This window comes from Brienomyrus brachyistius, chromosome 1 (assembly GCF_023856365.1).
Source record: "Brienomyrus brachyistius isolate T26 chromosome 1, BBRACH_0.4, whole genome shotgun sequence".
Classification (NCBI taxonomy): domain Eukaryota; kingdom Metazoa; phylum Chordata; class Actinopteri; order Osteoglossiformes; family Mormyridae; genus Brienomyrus; species Brienomyrus brachyistius.
In genome coordinates, this window is record NC_064533.1 from 45,814,309 (window position 1) to 45,830,950 (window position 16,642).

At 41.5% G+C, this 16,642-nt stretch overlaps 1 protein-coding gene across 1 annotated transcript in view; it reads right to left on the bottom strand.

Moving 5' to 3' along the window:
• LOC125748204 (Krueppel-like factor 12) overlaps positions 1–16,296 on the bottom strand; it is a 45,086-nt gene extending 28,790 nt beyond the window's left edge. The window contains exon 1 of the mRNA XM_049024134.1: positions 16,080–16,296. The gene's annotated coding sequence lies outside the window, so the exon portion shown is untranslated. The remainder of the gene's footprint in view (positions 1–16,079) is intronic.
• Between the last annotated feature and the right edge of the window lie 346 nt (positions 16,297–16,642).

The window sequence follows — 16,642 nt, forward strand, 5'->3', positions numbered from 1 at the left end:
AGAGAAGGAGAGAGTGTGAGGCAAAGTACTTTTAGTGCAGCACAAAGAAGGACTCGCAGCAGGTTTAACGAACTGTCAGAATCTGATTGCTGGCTGTTATTGGTTTGGGAGCATGGCAAATATCTCGAGCGGAGGATATGTCTCTCTCAGGCTGGTCAGCAAGTCAGCTTCTGCTCCTCTTCAGTTTCCTACCTCCTAAATACCTCCAGCCTTAACAGTAGACGGGATTTAAACCTGATGAAAGATATTTTGACATGTACCTCATATATCTCACTGGGACTCTATTTTAGGTCTCATAACTCAAGATGGAAAAAGTAAAAAAAAAATGTTTACATTTCCTTGCCTCAGAATTTACAAATTAGCGATGCCCATTCTGCAGTCCCATTTGGAGAGACCTGAGGTGCACGATCAGAATAATCAATGTTGAATGGAATGGCTGCATTCAGGTTGCTTTTCTGGTGCATAAAATATGAGGATGAGATGCATATACAGATCCATCATACAGATCCCCTGCATGGTACTGGAAGACAATGACTTTCATGCCTGATGGTAGTCAGCCACACTTTTATAGAGAATCCATTTGAGAAAAAACCAGCAAAGCATCCTTCGGCTGGAGTTGTGCTAAAGTAAACCAAGCATCCGCTATTTCAGCATCAGCTCATGAAGCAATGCAAGCGAGTCAGATATATTGTAAGATGCTTTCTTACGCTTCACATTGGTCAGCTAGTCCAGGAGACAGTCTCCAGGGTATCGTGCAGTTGAGAAAAGCCCAGCACAACAAATAATTTTCGCAAAACACATCTGAAATTAGGTCATATAATGTGGCTATCTAAGAACTTAGTATTTTTAAAGACTTTCTTGCACGCATAACATGCCAAGGCTTCCACACGCTAACTCAGCTAATGTGTTCTCTGCTGGAATTGTTATGTGGGGGTGTCGCATTAATTTCCGGTCTGTAGTAGGTCAGTGGGGTGTCCTGGTTTTCCTCAAAACTACAGCAGGACTCATTCCGCGCAGCAGAGGGAAGCGGCAAACAGCAAGCAGGCTGCACTCGGTCCCCCAATACTGTGACAGATGTCAAGTAACTCTGAGCAGTTACGGTGATGATATGAAGTGTTGATAGCATATCCAATTCGGCAGCAGTGATCACCTCCTGATTCAGCCGACACTTGGCTGACTCTATCTCGCAGATTCTCAATATACAAATGAATTGCAACAGAGGCTAATAATATATGTGCCATGAATTATAAACCACTTACAGTTTATGCAGCAAAACATAAATGAGATAGGAGGCCCTGCCTTTTAATCTACTGGTTCTCGCAACAACCCCCATTGCATGCAATTTATCTGATTTTATGATTTTTATTTATCTATTTATTTATTTATTTATTGTATCCTTAACAAATGGCCACACCTTTTTTTATGAGAGACAGGTAACTGATTAATGGAACAAATGTCCATTGGTTTTATGGGATAAAATATAATCTTATGTACAGGAAAATCCGCTAATTAAAATTTGAATAACAGAATAAAGACTACCCTGCAAGACCCTGTTCATCAATGTAACGATGATTAATGTACAACTCAAAATTAATACAACAACAAAGTGCTTTAGGTATAATCCAGACAAAGTCACAGATGGATGTTTCCTTCTTGAGAAATTGAGAAAAAAATCCTTGCTATTGAAGAAAGGGTAAAACGCAGACTGGTGCACAGTGACAGCATGTAAAATGAGGGACAAAGCTGTAGAGTTTACACAGGGGGCCAAAATATCATACATAGGGGGCCAAAATATCCAGATCAGGTTGCTATCTGAGATGTTTGCACCAGCCCACCCTTAAAAGGTCTCTAGAGATCACAGAATGCTCAGGAAATGTATTGATGAGGAAAATAAATCTGACATTTGCCAGAATCATTTCCTTATTTGTAAGATCAAGTCTTCTCTGACAGCATTGTGAAGCATGACTTAGGGCCTGTCAAGCGAATTATGCCACATTTTGCTTAATGAAATCTTCGAACAGTGTTTCCTGAATAATTAATTTATAAATTATTTATAAACTTTACACAGGGAGAGACGTTAACCTCTCTGCTCTCCATATTCTGTCATAACCTACTTTCTTAGATGACATTGTTAACTTAGTAATGAATTTATTGCAGTTTATTACAGCAGCTCTTCACAAAGCTAACGCTAACCTTAGCAACCATCCAACCATCCATTAATCCATCCATCCATCATCCAACCAATTGTCCAGTACAGGGACATGGAGATTTGCTGACGTAATGTCACCACAGGGTAGACACACGCACACACTTACACAGATAATCACAAGCTAAGGACAATTTATTGATGCTAATTCACCAAACTTCATGTCTTTGGACTGTAGTGGCTCTTTGTTTTTGCCCGATAAAAACACATGGCAGTAATCATTTTAACATTATTTTTCAGTCAAGGGTTTAATATTGATTTAGCATTTCATTATCCATTAAAATATAACACAGCAGAAACAGTGAAGAAGCAGAAAAAAGGGTGCGTTAAATACAGCACAATTAAGCGTATGGATGGATATCTATGCCATGCTAAACTGTCGCTAACAGTCCTGCGATTTCACTGATGGCTAGTGACCGCTGCCTCGCAACTTTGTTGGCCAAGATCTTAGTAACCATGACAACGGAGAGTGGCGCTTTTGACCAGCCTAGGATTGGTCAGGAGAGAAAGAAGTAGCTTTCTCTGCTAACGCAAACACATAACCACCCAAAGATCAGACACAGGGCCATGTCTGTAGCCTAGGCCATAGGCCAAGAACGCTGGTTGTGACTGTTCCCAAGAACGTAGAAACACAGCAGTGTCAGGACAGCGAAACTCATATTAGTGTGACGGGCGGAACAAAAGAGAACAACGGGATTGGTAACGGGACTGAAGAAAAGGCAGGACGGATAGAATGAAACAGCTGCACTGACAACAGAACAGAGCAGAGCAGAACAGCAGGACTGACAGGGCGGTACAACTGACATTAAGACTGACAGCAGGACTGACAGAACAGAACAGCAGGACTGAGAAAAGACAACAGAGGAGCTGCAGAACTGACAAGAAGACTGACAAAACAGCAGGACTGACAGCAAGACTGAAAGAACAGAGTCCTTTGTTTACTGCGGTTTATGATCGGTGTGGGAATTCAAGAAGGTGTAAAAATTGTACTGCTAGAACTTACTTCCTAGATAATATCTCCATAACAGCATTGTTTGACAACTTAGCACTTATCTAATACACGTAGATTGCACATTACAAAGCGAAAGCAAATTAATTGATTTTGCAGTACTGATGTACTAATGAAAATGCAGTTTGCTTTGAAGTCCCTTGAATTTTTATTTTTTTTTAACCTATAAATATTTTGGGATACCTACAGATTTTGATGAATCTACAGATAAACTGCAGGTGAATTTTTCTTTACAGGAAGCAACACAGCTATGATAATGATGAAAACGTTAAATGCTGTCGACCCTGAGCAGAGCATGTGGGTGGTGCGGAAATGCTAACACAAATAAGGGACCCAAAATAATCCAGATACGATCCGTCAGCATCCCAGGCCTCGGCAACCACCTGCCCGTATAAGGTCTGATGTGAAACTGACTGATTCGGAATACAAATCTGAAGCAGAATCAGCTTCGAAATGAAATGCGTGTCCATCAAAGTAGGAGATTAGGATCGCTTTTTCATTTGCTGGCATCTGAAACGAGGCAGAGGACTCAGGTGTGGGAAAAGGTAGCTAAGTATACAGGCATCTCGCCTCCTTGCTCTAGCAGGGCTGTTCCTCCAAGAGGAGGGTCCCGCCGGGGAATGAGGGCAACGCAGCAGGGGTGGGAGGAGGGGGACTGAGGTGTTTATGATAGGGGAAGGGGGAACTCTGGGTCCGGTCACAGATTTAATTCTGATCAAGGAGTCACTTGGCACTGGCTGCCCCTTTATAGCTGGAGAATCCTCGATGGCTATCAGCACAGATGGAGGAAACGAGGGCCGCAGAAGTACGAGGCCGGAGAGAGCCTGACAAACGGCCGGCGGATCGATACGAGGTGACAGGTCTGTGAAGCAGAACCTGACCTGCTGCGACCCTGAGCAGACCTGGCTATACGCTGATTTAAAGATTATTCACTAGGCTGTCAATATCGCATCCTGCGGTCTATTGTGCAACTTTTTCGTTCGCATCCCTGCTGACTTTGCATTTTCATGGTAATGTCGTTAAAACTTTTCATTTAATCGTAATCCATTTTTTCATGAAAATATCTGTGCTACAAATCACGTTTATTTACCGATTAATATATATATACAAAAAAAAATGACTTGATGTAGTAAATAAAAAGACTTCAATCCAGAATAATATTTCATTATAACATTATAACTACAGCTTTAATAAGAGAGAGTTTATTTAGCAGGGAGATTTGAGCATCTTTGTGGACCTTCCCACATGCTTCCCATAATGCTTTGTTTCTGTGTTGAATGCCTGGAGCTCTGTGTGCATCTGTGAATGGAGAACAGCCCTGCTGCCACCGTCTAGGGGGAAAACAGATAGGAGCAGTTGGATGGAACCGATTTGGGACAAGGTCCAAAGTAGTGCAGGTCATGGTGAAATGGCTGCAGCCTTCACCATGTACACATAACGAGAATAAGATTGAAGAGATTAAATATTTGCATTGATTAATAACATAGTTTAATTCATCTTCAGTTCTTCAATATACACATTATATATACATTTACATATATAGTGCAATATTCATTCACTACATATATATATATATATATATATATATATATATATATACACATACACACACACATACAATACTGTGCAAGTTTTAGGCATTCAAAGTAAATGTAAAAAAAAATACATTATAATATATGTTAACAAATAAACAAAAATTTTGCCTGTTTTCCAGAAAGAACTGATATCTTGTTGAAGAGCTAGATAAACTGCATTTTGGTGCCCAAACCTCTCCGCAGGGGCATCTCAGCAGTTAAATTTATTTGTTTGTTAATGAACTTGATTTGTTAGTAACTCAATGGGGTATAGATTAGCCAAACAAAGTGGGGTAGCGATCCAGTCAAAAAATACATGGGTGTATTGGACGCTTGCTGCAAATACTGTTGTGGTTTTAGAGGTTCTGAAATGGCTAAGCCGTCACACTTAGACAGAAAATACGAGTTTTACACCAAGAAGAAGATCATTTAAACATCACTTTCTGTGTCTGCCTAAGACATTTGCACAGTGTTTCACCAATGCATTAGATTCTGATTGCAAAGAAAAATTTATTGCACTTTGCAGTCAGTTTAAACTCGTTACTGTAGGATGATGCAAAACGATGTTTTATCTCGTCTTTAAATTCAGAGTGCAGCCCCAAAGGGAAGAAAGCACTTCCTGTTGCCCCGTTGTCCCTTCTCTCTGACTGCTACGCTTTTTTCACTTCCCCTTTCCTCTGCCCCTGGACACCAGAATATGTCAAGTCAGCCAAAAGCGAAGCCCCACACGGCGCACCGAGGGCCTGCTTGTGTTGCTTTCCCACATGCAGTGTAGGAGGCCCTGCGCTTCTTTATTCACAGTGCAACAAACATGGGTGATATGCTATCCTGTCCACAAAAGCCTGTGTGAGCATTGCTAAAAACTGAAGGACGATTTAAATACGAAACGTGTTTTCTCTGATCAACAAGAAAAGCAAGTGAAGACTTTGATTGTCAATAAACGGATCTTATTTACCTGACAAACCCTGAGACTCTGACTAATTTTGTTGTGCCGCGTCCCCAGAGCGCTGCTACCCACGCACCCACCCTGCCACTTCCTCTACAGACAGCCCTTCAGCTGTGTCCGTTTCACAGCTACCTCTGAACACACCGCAGGGGTTCACTACGAGCGTCTGTCTGTGTGGACGAGATCTTCTGAGGCCTCTGAAACAGCAACGAGAGCGACAGCCATTCACTCTGCGAACTCGCCGTGGACTTCTACTTCAGCTCTAGACGTACCTTGGATAAAGCTTTTGTTGAAGCTCTTTGGCACTCACTGAATGACTTCAGACTTTCCATTTCATAAAGCACATTTTTCTTGGCAGGCAAGGCAGCTGAGCACTTTGGATGCGATCGAGACATATTTTGAACTAGACACAGAAGCAATGTGCTGTAGCAGTACCACCACGGGCTGCCCCCCACCCCCCACCCCCCGGCATCAATCAAGCATCAAAAAGCAGCAAAGCTAGCAGCAAAAAAAGTACTGATGTCATAAATACAGTCCCAAGATTCCCATTTCCCGTAGTGTATATGTCTTCCTATAGCTTGACATGGATGGAATCTTTATATATACGGGGATCTCCACAGAACAAAGTAAAATGCAAAGGTAATTCAGATTTTGTTGATTTCTACTGTATTATCACCTTGCATTAATCCTACAAATTAAGGTGGAATTCTAGCTCTTCTGATTGTTATTCTCATACACTGACTCGACTGACAGAAGCAGAAACTAATTATCTCAGCCTAAGAAAAAAATGAAAACATCATAATCCGCTTCAATATTGTTAGACCGTTTAAGAAAGAAGACGTCTTTCATTTCGGAGGCTCCTCATCTATTCATATTCTGCAGAGGATTTCCTAGGGCTCCTCTCACTGACACAAATGCACATCTGCAACCCATTTGACCCCCCCCCCCCCCCCCACAGCCCCCACCCCAAGGCAATAAAGACTGGAACAACTTGGGCAGGAGCACCATTCATCAGATCCTAGCCGTACTTGCATTTCTGAAAGACCTCTGTACTTGTGGAAACAGCCGCTGTTTGACATGTTGCTGATTGACATTAATTTCAAGGGTGTCAAAATCGAAGGAGCAGGTACTGGGTACGTGGCATCTGTTTTGGATAAGTCGCGACATCAATCATCCTGAAAACACTTATGAATTTATATACAAACTTAGTGGCCATTCCTCCGTAAACATTTATGAAATACAGCTGAGCGCTGTCTGTAGAATTTGCTACAGTTGGATGCAATTGCTAAGTTGTTGACTGTGTAATTCCCAACTTTCCATGCGACCAAAATAAAATTCAATGGAAAATTACTGTGTCATTGATAGGCACACCTAGGTTTCTGCGTTTGATGAGACTATATGATTATTTGTTTTCACTTTGATCATTCTAATTAAAGAGTGCATTATTCATCCCAAAAGGGGTCATGCTCATTGGGAGATTCTTTTCAATTTTAATTTGATGCTCAGAGCATAAATAATTCAGTGGTCATGAGTACTGATATCCTCTTACATCACAGTGTCAGACTCTGCGGTCATAAGCTGACGTTTCTCTCCCCCGGCCAAAGGCAGTGTAAGTAGTACATGAGTAGAGTACATATCCCTTCAGAATGCACCCAACATCTGATCTGCATCCTGCCTTTCAGTCTGACAGTCTTAGCATTTTCATTATGAAACTTTTGTTTATTTTCGGTGACAATCTTTTGCGCTGCACTCTCTTGCATGCTTCTTAGCAACGGCGACGCCTCTCCAGTCTCCAGTAACGACAAAGATGATTACTTCTTAATTATGAAAATGGAAATAATTACAAATTGCCATAACTTTCCCCTGGAATTTGAGACACAGAAAAAAAACTACTTAACACTCCCGAGGCCTGTTTTATGAAGTGAGATTTGTTGGTTAGCTAGATAACTTGTTGGATTAAGGTACCCCAGTTGAAATGGACTTTATTCACTTACATTTATCCCAGACTCGCTAACTCAGAAATCCAGCCTTGTGATACAGGCCTCTGATTAAGCCTCAACACGTGAACAGGAAAGTGAGAATGTTGACATCTACACAAATAGCAATCTAGTCCTCCTAGAAAACCAGGAGAGCTGAAGTAGCTTTGTGCACTAGGAATCTGTTGGGCTCACGTGCTCAGAAAGATGCTTTGCCATTTGGTGCAGGTAGGAAGTTCCCAGACTTAGCCACAGCATGCTATGCTCACATGATAAAAGGCAGCCTCTGAGAGGCAGGCCTGCCTTAATCCACACACGCCTCTGAGAGGCAGGCCTGCCTTAATTCAAGATCTCCACTCTTCGTTTCTGGAGGCCAGCTGGACAACGAACCTAGATGTTTGCCATACTGGAACAGCAAAGACTACATAATCACACAAAAATGTGCGAGCCCTTAATCCCAATATGTACTAAATCATTCTAGGTCCTTTTTCAAATAATACTTGGAGCTATTCGAGCGACAATAAAAAGGCACTTTGTTTTAACATTCCACTAGCTGTTTAAAAACTAAAACAAAATATATTATGTAAGAAACAGTGTAAAACCAGTGCTACACCCTCACTGAATGTACTACAGGAAACAAATCGTTAGTTCAAATCTTCAAGTCATTTTTAGCCGCTATACTGCAACAATATAGATCTTTGTTTTGGACTGTCCAAAAGCCACTTTCTTGTTATCTCATCCAAGTATTGCTCAAGTTAAGACGAAATGCCCAGGCCAGCAAGTCGCACTGAACTCCTCTCTTTAAAAACCAGGCATATTCAAAGTGAAACTGCTGGTGGAACCTTCCTGCTCAGCAGAGCTTTAGACAAACCCACTTCTCATAAACAAGTTCTACTTCCTGGGCCTCAGTCACATTGCTAAATCCGTCTGTGTTACAACAGCGTGACCTCTGACTGCACTCGCGATTCCACCGCCACTAAATCCCTTCTGCAGAATCCCTCATTTGTTTGTTTGCTGACTGTGCACACAAATTGTTGTCCTGAATACGGGGAGCACTGGAGTCGCGCATCAGGTTACCCATGTTTGCTGGAAAAGAAAGAAGGAAAATGTACGGGTGCTGTGAGAGATTCTGCTTTACCTCTGGCATTCACCGCGCTGCACTGTGCAAACAGCTATAAATAGCACGTACAAACGGAGCATTTACACTGAATTCTTTTGTTTGTTTACATGAGAAATCCTATGCACTCGTTAAACGGTCCTCTGTTAAACCCCACCAAACGCAGTCTCCCCCCACTACAGAACCTGCATTCAAATTGGCAACACTTTAAAATAGCCCTGACACAAAAACCTCAATCACACCATGTAAAAGCAGAGCCGTGTGAAAAATTGATCATGGAGGCCCAATCTCTGCACTGAAATCTTCCATATGAGCAAGCGCTCGCGGATCAGGGTAGCATGTGTCCTTATGTCACTTTGCGCATGATAATCATCCGCTTCGTCAAGTGACCTGCAACCTTTCATGGACCCATCACATTCACAATATACCAAATTGAATGGAAGCAATATTGGAAATAATCGTATTTAGTAAAGACACGGGTGCAATAATGAGTGAACTTCTAACACGGAGCAGTGCCCATTTTATTTAAATTCCTTTTAACGTTCACAGTTTACAAACGCAAGTGTAAGGAAAAAAAAATATATAAAAAAATTACTGCAGAACATCCTGTCATATTTCCAGGTTTAAACATAAGGGCACCTTCTCTCAGATCATCTGTTTCATGGCTGCTTCTCCTTTCCTCAGCCTTCAGCTTCAGCGGACTACAGTTCTCCATCAGTACTATAAAACTGGATGCCAGCCATGTGTTTTATGTACATCAAACAACCGAGGAGCACAGCAATGTTGCAACACTGGATAGTATTAACACACAAACAAAACCTTAGCGTGCTTCCTATAAATACAAAACAGCAGTAACACTAATAATAATAATAATAATAATAATAATAATAATAATAGCAGTAGTAGTAGCAGTTATAGCAGTGATCAACTATTACTGTTGATTATAAATTCAAGCGACAAATCAAGTGAAAACATGTTGTAAATAACAACAATACAAATGCACAACAGGCTGATGTTATTGGTCTATTTTAGAGCAATGATTATCCAGCCTCTAAACCCAAGTGTGTTGCACAACATTTGACTATTGTGCAATACTGCTGAAATTCCAATCTACTAAAAAATAAGCAAAAATCTGTTAACTCCATCAAAGAACAGCACACCTCCCAATTAGGACTATTCCACAGCCATATAAAATACTGCTATATGATGGATACTTAATCTAATAGCTAGATGCCATGTTCACTAATAATAACATTAAAAAAATAAAAAGAATAATAATAACTAAAGGCATTTTGTGAATTTACAGTATCAAGCTTTACAAAAGGTCACAGCCAAGACAATATTCTTTCATTCTTCTATGACATAACACACTAAGGCCGTCTTCAAAGGTGAAAAGTCTTAAGGACGATTAAGGACATGAATTCATATGAAACACCAACAAATTTGCTTTCATACTTTTACCCACAATTCTTCCTGCCAATACAAATATACTCTTTCCCTTCCATTCCTCAGTCAACATGACCAATAATTTGCGTATTCGGTGTTTCTTATTTTGCCTTTTGACCGACATATGAGCAACGTTGCCTATTTTAACTAAGCTGTTAAAGCAAAAGTTAGCTTTCCTGCTAACTATATTATACATTTCTGCCAAAATGGTTGATGACCAGCATTGTCTCCATGGGTGAATCACGAGCAAACTGATCCATGTTTTCTGTTTTGGATACAAACCCCATTCTCTTTGTGTGTATTGCAGATTCACTACTTTCTGGAGAACAATCTTAGAAAGAAATTAAGCAGAAGTCTAGCAAAAAAAAAAAATGTTGGGGTTAATTTAGCATTACTGTTTACACGTGTGTGATACATATCTCAATACAGAAAAGGTATTTAGTCTAAATCAATGTAATTCACATCAGGAAAAAGAGCTTCGTGTAGAAGAGAATCTCCTCATCCATAAGACCTGCAGATGAATCCGGTATATCTTGCCAGCTGTCTGGCTTTGCAGGGAAGCCAGATTTGTTTAGAGGGAGGCCGATCGTGAACTATTGAACGAAATGTTGTGCGGTAATAACCATCAACACTAGCTTGTGTAACCACAAATACAAGAAAACTCCAGTAAATTGTAAAAATATATATAAAAAAACCTCTGGAAACAACGTTAAAAAGGTGATGCCAGACTAAGACCTATGCTGGGACGCAGACGAAATATTCTGCTCCATCCTGCGTTTGTTTAGTGTCCAAATTCTGCAAGGACCATTTAGTGTTGCACTGTCTTACTGTAAACATTAGTAGATTAAATACATTTACCCTTTAAATAAGTAGACACAGATTAATGCGTAATGACAGCATTAAGCCAGCAATATGCAACAGTTTAATTAGGACTCTGAAGTATAACAAATGGAAATAGGGATCCCATTTAGGACACTTCAGTTGTACCCTTCAACCAAGCTCATGTGTTGTCAGCTAGGCTGTGACAAGATCACACAGGGGCTCAACAAATTAAATATTTTAACAAGTAAATTTAATATTTGGTACAGGGATGCTGCTCAAGATTTCGGGCCCCTTCAGATCATATAATTTTGTGCCCCCAAACTCAGATCAATTCAATTATGTTCCAGTTTTTTTTCAGGGCCCCTGTCACTCTGGGGCCCTTGGAATCGTCTTTCTTCCTCTCTGACTAGATGCGCAGCCTTTAAAAGCTGATATTTTTATGTAAATTTGGAATGATATCCTACACGTGTTTATTGGAGATTCTGAGGTTGCATTAAGACATAATGTGAAGTTCTTTCCACTGTGATAATAGCTGACAGCACCAGTGTGGAGCAAGGCTGAGGGTCAGGATTTGTGGAGGAGTGCAGATTGGTCAGTACATTAACCTACTCCTCTGTCCCTGGAGGCCGGCTGCACCCCCCCACCCCCAGCTCTAATGACCATATTCTTAGAGCAGGCTGTCTTCATCTCCTCCAGGTCTCTTACTTCCCAGTACATAGGTGGTGGGAGGTGAAACAAAGACACCCCCACACATGCCAAATCATTTCGAGCTTACAAGCATCAACGTATAGGGACGCCAACGAACACACCAACAGTCAATCGAAAATACACACAAACATGCTTCATTTACCTCCACCGGCTCCACCTACCTGACTTCCAAACAGGGTAATTAAACATCGCCACACTGACTGACAAAAAATACACTATCGGACTTATTCTTAGGGGAGAGAATGATTTATCTGCTGTCCTTTACAGTAACCCCATGATTAAACCTGACAAGCATGCAATTTTCCTTCATAAGTTAAGCAACTGTACTGATTTGCAAGCCCTCTAGGACAGTCACAATATAGCCAATATATTTGGAGCAGCTATCAAGCTGGAGAAGTTACAAGCCGTAAGTTGAACATACATTAACACAGGGCTGCCACCGATTGAGTTTATTTTCCTTCAGTTTAACGTTTGGTTCAAATTGATTCCACATGCTGTTTGCATAATACCCACCCCACATTTGACCTACAAGGAGAGACAAAGTTCATGCTGATCCCGGCAGCAGAATGACACAGGCACGCTACTAAAACTGGCCGATGTGCTGGACTTGGGGTGGGAGAGGGAATGGCATAAACTTAAAGTATGAGTGCACCTGGGCAATGCTGGTTGTTTCTGGCACTGGTCCCTCAGTGACACCTCTGAGAAAGCCTCAAGTCAAGCAGTTCGTACAGTCAACTTTAACTGATTTGGTTTTAACGACCTGCAACTGTATGCATGCTACTTGGCACAAATTATTTATCGGTATTGTTTACTCTGGCAAAAGCATGGAAGTTTTGATATTTGGAAACACTAAAAGGAGAGTAAATACAGAATCATAGTGAATATGAATTGTCATCGTGCATATCATACTGTTTTAATTTCTTGACATTTCGTGACATCACTGCTCTCTTATTAGTCCCGTCGGTAATAAATACATTATTTGCACCCAGGGTGGAAAATTATTAAATTAGCAAAGTTAACTAATGAAAAACAAGCAAAAATAATAAATAAATCAGCCACAACAGATGTTTCGGGTTTTTTTGCTCTTAATCTGCCTCTTTGTCTATAAATTGGGGCAGCTGCTAGTACAGTAATTATGGACTTGGACCTATTACTAAAAGATCTGAAGTAGAAGCCCCAGGAGATGCACTTCCTGCTGTAACCTTCATGAGATACTAGTATCAATTGTTTACATCGGGAAAGTGAGGGATTAACTGAAGACAGGTGATGAAAGCCAGTGAGCACCAACCAGTAATATTCGTCTAAAAGGTGTCCAAAAATGACCTAACAAATCATTTCTGTCTTCACGATCACCATCACTGGCTTTAAACCCAATGAAATGACACCCATATCATGATGAACGAAAGGTAAATAATTACAAATTTCACCAATATGGTTTAGTTACTTTATACACAACATGCACAAACATGTCATAGTGCGAAATCGCATCAGAATGCTTTGTCACCTGAACATCAAGCACTGCACTTTATATGCTTGGAATGAATTGCCTATTTAGTGGATATTTTTACACGTTTACTACATTCACAGCATCTGTGCAACTTGAGTTACGAAGAATAAGGTTTAACCATTTAATATAATATGCACCTGAACCTCTAGGATTTAAAAGTAAGTGTTTTTTTAAGACCAAGCTGGGTTATAATTTATACTTATTAAAAAGTGCAAAATAAACATAATTCCCTATCATCTCACTCTTTGATCCCTGGAGAGAGACGCGTGTTTGTTTGTCCCCAGCGGATCCTATCGCATAACTGGAGTTGACAGCAGCAGAGATGTAGCTCTGTCCTTGCGTCCAATGGCTATGGGCAGCTCTGATGGACAGACTCCAAAGCTATCCCATAATGCTCCTCTGGCTAGCTGCAGCTCTGCCCTATTGGCGTACTGCACAGTGGGGTGACGGGGTATCTCATTCACTGCCGGCAAAAGGCTGCTTCTTGATCTCCAGCATCTGATTCAGTCGATAATGTATAAATCCAAGGCCGATAACAATTTGAAGTGCTGATATAGGATTCTCCAAACAGGCGCATATTACATCAGAGGTGAATCTTAAAAACTGATCCTCTAATTGAATCTGTCTTCTGTGATACACTGAAAATTGGACTGAATGAAAAAACAGAGCAACTGATGTAACTGAATGACTGTAATTCCACTGAACAGAATCTGACTGTATGATTGAAACATACTCCTCTCATTAGACATGGACTTCTTATGGACTCAGCGGGGGTAGTGACTAAGAAATAGGCAGACCATATAGATTTCTAGTTCCAGTATGGAACAAATCACTTACATAATTATCAAGTGATCAATCATGTGGAAAGAAAAAGTATGAGAAAGAATGAGATTTTTAAGGGAAGACAGGCCTGTTTGTGGTCTGGTCCTTACAGAATTGCTGAAGCTTGTGCCTTTTTTAATTATTGCATTTACAATGCATTTACAAAAATAAGAAAATAAATTAATTCCCTGTGCGGTCCCCTGTTTTCTGCTTGCCCTCCTTCGTAGATGCTTTTAGTTCACACCCTGTCAAGATAGGTAACCCTACACCACTTCAAACGATTCAGTCTTGAGAATTTCTCAGGTGTTATAATTGAGCTCGAGACGGTACTTGGTTTCACAGCAGCAATGTACCAATTGCTATCGTGGGAGTGAAGAACTATATTTCTCAACTAATAGCTGTCAGCCGAAAGAGATAACATCACTAACAACAGCTAAGACAAAAGCAACCATGAACAAACAATCCCAAAATATCCAGAAAATGAATAACTTCCCGTGTTTAAAATTGCAGTGCATTAATGAAATGATGTGTGAAGCGTTTCTTTGAATATTTATATAAACATAGACTCCAGACCCCCACGAGAGAAGCGGGAAGATGAATTGATGGACTTATTTTATCACTGGTTTCGTATTAAATATGATCATTTGAGAAATAAGGTTTCTAAGCCTTTCATGATAGAGTTCACATGTGCTTAAATGTTACTTATTATTTTTGTTCTGAACTGACACATTTTCATAATCAATACAACATTAGATATAAAGTAAAATAAGCAGCACTGTTTGAAATATTTCCATGAAAAAGTTGTGAAGGTCATTCGAAGACTTTGAGAAAACTAAACAGACTCTTGGTTATTCTAGAGTTAAATGCCAAGTTCCTGCTTTAGCAGAAAGTAAGGTCACAAAGGTCAGGTCTCCACAGCTCATGGGGTGAGAGTCCCACTGGCCCAGAAACTGCTGCCCTCCAATACAGCTCCAGCCCCCCCCCCCCCCTCCCACCACTCCCCGCTTATAAATGTCTTAGCTGTCAGCTCAGCCCAAATGCGCTCTAATTGAAAATAGCAGCCATGGGGCAGTCCTCACAGAGTCTGCACTGTTACGAGTGACAACTACCCATCAATACCGGTGGCTCTTACACTGGAAGTGAGAGCAGGGCAGATGACACGTAAGACACCTCCCCTGCAACCGCCCCCCCAAATCCCCCGCCTCCCCCCCCCCAATACGTCCCACCCCCCAGTGTCCTTCTATCAGTTCCCAAGCCTCAACATATTTAACCCATTACTAACAGCCGACTCCAAGCAGTCCCATGCATCCGGCAGCAGTCAGAAGCACACGGGCTTTTCCCACACGCCACCCCCGTGGAAACGGTGAAAGTTTTGCGAAGGGCAAGGGGCGTGCAATTTCGCGAAAACCCACCCTCTTCTGTCCAAAACACACCTTTCATAGAGTATGCCGATCTTTCCACGAGAAAAAAAAAGAAATAATATCCTACAAAAGAAGTCCTACAAATGTACAGAAGTGCTGCCCTTTTTTTCTGAGTAAAGACTATCACTGGAGCTTCGCGTATTGTCCTTGCTGGGAATATTAAAAGTCTGCAACTCCAAGCATTAAAATCACCAGAAGTCAGACTGTCACGATGCGACTAATGACTAGCGCCCCAATAAATGTGCAATGACAGTTAAAGTGTCACACCGACTCCCGTAACACGCATGCAAGTCCGACAGAAAAGGGGATGCTGCGTTATCGCTGACTACTTGCCCAGTGATGTTGTTTTCTCACTGCAACACAATGAATGGACAACAATGTGGGTTTTTTTTTAAAGAAAGGACTTGTCCGTTGGTATGACACCGCAATGACAGCAGACAGGGTGCGCGGCACTGTGGCACGATCAAACAGACAGGTAAAAGCAGACAGACACGGGAGGGAAACGAGGAGCGAAAAGGCACAGACCTTGTCAGAAGCTGCAGAACGGTGAAAACTGTTTTCCTTATAGAGTCCTCTCCCCCTCTCTGTGACTCTCCCTCTCCCTCTCTCTCTCTCTCTCTCTCTCTCTCTCTCTCTCTCTCTCTCTCTCTCTCTGTGACTCCCTCCCTTTCAGCCTCTCAGCTGCTCTGCGCACTTCTCAGGAAATGAATGGGGGCTCACAGAGAACTGTTGTACTTGCAAATGACTTACCACGGTCACATGATCCGCTAAATGTAGGGTGGGCCGGTGGGTGGAGGCTACACAAGCAAGGGAAGACAATATACTCTAAGCTTTAACAGCATGCATTGAATTACACGGGGCCCCTTGCGGGAGGTTTCCGACGGTGCCGGCCACTCCGCGCCGCTAAGCGCCGGGCTGTTGACGGTAGAGTGCCTCCCCAACAAAATGGAGAAAGAAAAAACCCGATGGGGGGACACAGGAAAACAGCAGTCTGCTTCTTTCTTCAGAAAAAAGTCTCTTCACCTACGTGAGGTAGCACGCATTGCGACGCTTGTCGTTAGATGTACGGTGAAAGAATCACTGAATAC